Source organism: Gossypium raimondii, chromosome 9 (assembly GCF_025698545.1).
Source record: "Gossypium raimondii isolate GPD5lz chromosome 9, ASM2569854v1, whole genome shotgun sequence".
Lineage (NCBI taxonomy): Eukaryota > Viridiplantae > Streptophyta > Magnoliopsida > Malvales > Malvaceae > Gossypium > Gossypium raimondii.
The window spans coordinates 4,935,533-4,940,901 of NC_068573.1; the positions used below are offsets into that span (position 1 = coordinate 4,935,533).

General features: G+C 30.2%; 1 pseudogene; it reads right to left on the bottom strand.

The window, feature by feature from the left end:
- Nucleotides 1-2,689, bottom strand: LOC105798207 (wall-associated receptor kinase-like 1; annotated as a pseudogene).
- Between the last annotated feature and the right edge of the window lie 2,680 nt (nt 2,690-5,369).

The following is a 5,369-nucleotide window of genomic DNA, read 5'->3' on the forward strand; positions in this document are numbered from 1 at the left end:
TTACACGCTTCCGCGCAACACATTTCCACCTGAAGCGTTAATCAACTCCAGCTCCATTGCTACTTGTTTCATGGTGGGTCTTCTCTTTCCATTAAGATTCAAGCATCTTTTTACTAGTAGGGCCACAACTATAATCTCCTGTTCTGGACCGTTCGTTTCTAACATTGGATCGAGAATGTTAAATAAGGAATTCTCCTGCATTGAATGCAAAAAATAACATACCAAGCTTCTCACTGGCTCTGATTGTTCTGCGGAGATGGGTTTTTGTCCTGTTAAAAGCTCAATAAGAACAACTCCAAAGCTATAAACATCACTCTTCTCTGTAAATTGACTTGATCGAAAATATTCCGGATCCATGTATCCAAAAGTTCCTTGCACCCGAGTGGTTAGATGTGTTTGTTCAAGTGCAATTGATTTTGAAGTTCCAAAATCTGATACTTTTGCCCTATATTTATCATCCAAAAGTATGTTATTAGATTTGATGTCTCGATGATAAATAGGAGCAGAAGCAGCTGAATGCAAGTAGAACAAGGCATTGGCAATTTGAATCGCAATTCGTAAACGCATTTCCCATGTCAATGGTAATTCTTCATTTTGGTTATGAATGAGATCGTATAATGTACCATTTGGGATGAACTCATACACCAATAGAGGAACTTCAGCCTCTAAACAACACCCTAAAAGCTTAACCACGTTCCTATGATTAATTTGAGATAAAATGATCACCTCGTTAATGAACTGTTCAACCTTCTTTTCATCAAATTTCTTTCCTTCCACCATTTTGGATTTCTTAATAGCCACAATGCTTCCATCTATTAGCATTCCTTTATAAACAGTCCCTTGACCTCCGTGACCAAGGATTCGGTTTTCATTATAAGAATCAGTCGCCTTTTTCATCTCTTTTGAAGTAAACAACTTAATTTTTTCAATATTACCTTCATTGCTAGATAAATGTTGTTGCAGTAACAAACCTCCATTCCTTTTGAAGTATGATTTTTTGTTTTCTTTTGAGGGCTCTGTACATACTCCATGTTGCGAGTAGTAAAAGTAGTGTCCCAACACTAGTGCTGCAACCTATATAGATATAAGAAACATAGCTAAAGGTGAATTTGAAAATTAAAATACAGGCTAAAAAACCATGAAAATGTTTCAATAAAGTTTCAGTCATTAGCCATTCATTTAATGAACAATGAGACAACCTTATTACATCATTCATTGTTTTCATATTGAACTTTTACAAATTTAATGATAAATAACATTTATTGTATCACGCATTTAAAAGTAAATAAATTACTATTTAAATTGACATAAATTAAATAATCATAATGATTCCACTTTAAAAACAAGAAGTGTAAATTCACCATGTACCTACAATAAAGCTTTTCAAGTTAGGAGTGTTTTGAATTCGTACTTTGCGCTCGCAATAAAGTCCCGTACTATTGTATTCATAATGAGGAGGGCAAGACTTTGACGAGCAATAGTTGTTAGGGGTATTCAAGCAAAGTATGCTGCAATACAGGTAATTATCACATTTCCCACCTGCCATTTATGAATTAAAAAAAAAAACAAAGAGAGAGGTTATAATCGTATAATTCAATTAAAGTATTGAATTAAATTAGTTTCTCTATTATTAAATCGATCAATACTATTAAAAAGAATTAAATAAATTTAAATTATAACAACATTAACATTTACTATATAAAAATATTTATTTGGCTTCTTTAATTCTTTTTATTCATTTTATGGAAGTGACTAAATTAATTTATTTAATACCTTTTCCTCTTGTTCGTTAAAATTACGCGTAGGATTATTCTAGCAATATGTATGCAAAACCATTATTTGAAAAAAAATATTTAAAGCATGAAAATAAAAACCTCATTGAGTAGTTATTAGGATGATTTTGTTCAAATTTCATTATACTTACTCATTTTTGTAGATTTTACAAAATATAGAATGAAAAAAAATACTCTCATAATAATATTTTTTTTATAAAAGTAATAGATTTTCATAATTTTTCAACCGAGTTGAGACTCAATTGATGGGTAACACCAATTCAATTAGCCCTTTAAAAATAATACAAATTTAAGGCAGATCCATAATGTGAGTGGAAAACAATATGTAATAAACATATTTGTTAAAAGCTTATATAAGAATCAAATGAATTCTTGATTGAAATGATAAAGTTAAATTTTAAAATTTAATGTGTGAAAGGTTCAAATCTCACCATGTTAGGTTTATTATGGATTTTATATAAAAATGTAAAAATATGAGAATACCCTTAAAATAATATAACTTAATTTGTATAAAAGATATTTTAATAAATTTTCGATTATGGTATTAAGTAAAGATAATATAGATAAAAGAATAAAAGTTCCCTAAAAAAACATTAACTCATACCTTTGCATGACCTCGAATAACTGATATCACTAGTATCCTTGGAGCACACACATAGATGAGTAGAGCTCAACCTCGACCAACAATAGTCACCCTCGAGTATACAAGAAGTGTCCGAACTATCGTTCAAATAGCACTCTCTATATATTAGTGTGCCCCATTGCAGTTGCATTGGGACATGCGTCCTATTACTTAGATCAAAATCATCGGTGGAAAAAGAGTCATAAGAAGCCAAGGAAACAAATTCGCATGATCTTTTCCTCTTGTAATCACTAGAATCAACCACATTACTCATGTTTGCTAAGAATGAACTGAGACCCTTAGGAATAGTAAGAGGACAACTAACAATAGAGGAAGTCTTGTCATTAATCCTACAACTTGGTTGCAAAAATCCGCCTATAAGATTATTTGTTTCATTGCCTAAAATAGTCATCAAATTACCACAACCTGAAGACCAGAAGTTGTTTTTAGAATCTGAGTAGTAAAAGTGGGTGCCTGTTAGGTTGACACTCATTCCATTGTGATGGTTTTTTTGACAGTTGGAGTAAGTTATTGAATGGTTGACAATGAGGGTGCCATCAAAAAATTAAAGTCCAATATTTGCAGATTCGTGCCATTTATGTTTAAGAAGGGCAATTTTTACCCGTTGGCAGTTTTGGTGCAATTTACTTTAAACCAGTCATTGGAATCATCCTTGTCCTCCATGCTAAAAGGGTAGTGAAATTTAACATTCCCAGTGCAATTTACTTTAAACCAGTCATTGGAATCATCTTTGTCCTCCATGCTAAAAGGGTAGTGAAATTTAACATTCCCACAGTTCTCCACCTTGTAGGTGCTGAACTTCATAAGTTCCAGTCCTGGTCTTTTGCATCCTGCGGGCTTAGCGAAAAGGAAGTAAATTACAAAATCTACTAAATGCATGTACATCCAATGTTTGTAGGAAATAAAAGCAATGTGTCCTTCAGAAAAATATATAATTATCTAAAAACAAGGTACATATACTAACAAAAGTATTATATTGTAAATATAGGAGTTTAGGCTCCATATCAAGCAATCCTATTCTTTACCTCTAATTATTAAAATAAATAAATATTTACTAAAAAATCATATGAAAAGTGTTATAAGTTTTTAATTAAATTTATGTGTTATTTGTGACATTAAATTCAATAAAGGATTTCTTATTAATATAGTTACCAATATAAATCTTATGGTTGAATTTGATGTCATTCACTATTTTTAATTAAAAATACTTGCCCTTTAAAACCTTTAAGGTACAAGCTTCTTACCTAAAACATTTTAGGTATTAATTTAAGCTTTTGAAATACAAAAGTTTTACCTATAAGTTTTCTTTTTCTAAAAACTTTTAGGTATAAATATTTGAAAAGGAAAATATTAATATACAAAATGAATGATTCTAAAGATAATTTTAGACTAATTTACTAATAAATGTCGAAAATTTTTAAAACAATTACGTGAATAAGTTGATTTTTGGAAAACGTTTTTAATTGAAAGCATTTTCAAGTGATTTGTAGAAAAATGTTTCCCACTAGAAGCATTTTCAACGTATTGACAAAAAAATGCTTCCAACTGAAAGCACTTTTGTCACATCAACATTAAAAGTGGCAACGCCAATATTTTTTTTTATTTCTTAATGTCACTTATTAATGTGAAAATAAAACTTAAAAAATAAGTTTTTATATAAACCCAAAGTCTCATTTTTCTTATTTTCTTAAGTGATGTGGATGTGTGATATGAGTATATATAAGCTCATAATTTATTTACAGCATGTACCTAGACAATATGGGATTGCTTACTCTTTTAACTAACAACATAAGATTATAGCCATGTTTGTTTGGTTTCTTTTATTATTATTATTATTATTATTATTATTATTATTATTATTATTATTATTATTATCTTCTTTTAAATTATACTTTTATACCATTGTTGTATAAAATAAAAGTTGGAATAAGCAACCTTCAAATTATATAGTTTTTGGTTGGATATTAATTTTTTATCAAAAACAATCTAAACTATAATTTCATAAGAAAAATGTTGGTATAAGAGTAAGCAATCTCACATTATCTAAGAACAAATTACAAATGAATTATGAGTCTATATAAACTCATATCCTACATCATTTAAGAAAACAAGGAAAATGAGACTTTGAGTTTATATAAAACCTATTTTGTAAGTTTTATATTCACATTAATAAGTGACTTCAAAAATAAATAAAATAAATATTAACTTTGCCACTATCGGTACTGATGTGATAGAAAACACTTTCAGTTAGCAGTATTTTTTTTTATTGATTTTTTGTCAATATATTGAAAATGCTCGTAAAATTAATCTATTCCTAAAAAAAATTAAAAATCAACCTATTCACCTAATTTTTTTAATTTTTCCGACTTATTAGTAAATTATTCTTGATTTTAAACAATTAGCAAAATCTATACATTAACTGAATTAAAAGGAAAAATGACAGCCAAGCATTTGAAGTGACAGCGCGTGACTGACCTCCTTCACCGCAATAGGTGGAATTCCAGCTGAGCACGGCGGGAACATGCGAGGTTCGATTATTGATGCCACTGGGTAATGAGTAACCAGTACTGGAAGAATACACGCTAAAGATGAAAGCAGATGCGCAGCTTTTGCTGTCAGGATACATGGCTGTCATGTTGACAGTATAGGAAGTGAAATTTGCAGTAATTAGAGTAATGCAGCCAGATTCAGAAGCACCATCGTCAGACCTTAGGTGAATGCAGCCGCCAAGTGAATCACCTTCGTTACTTAAAATAGTAGCCAAATTTCCAAAACCTACTGACCCGAAATAATTCATGTCACTTGGGAAGAAAAATGGAGTGCCTCAGAGATCCACTCTCACACTAGCCTTATTACAGTTAATATAAGTAACTGGATTATTGATGAGAATAGCGTCTGAATATTTGAAATCAAGTACCTCCAGATCGATGCCA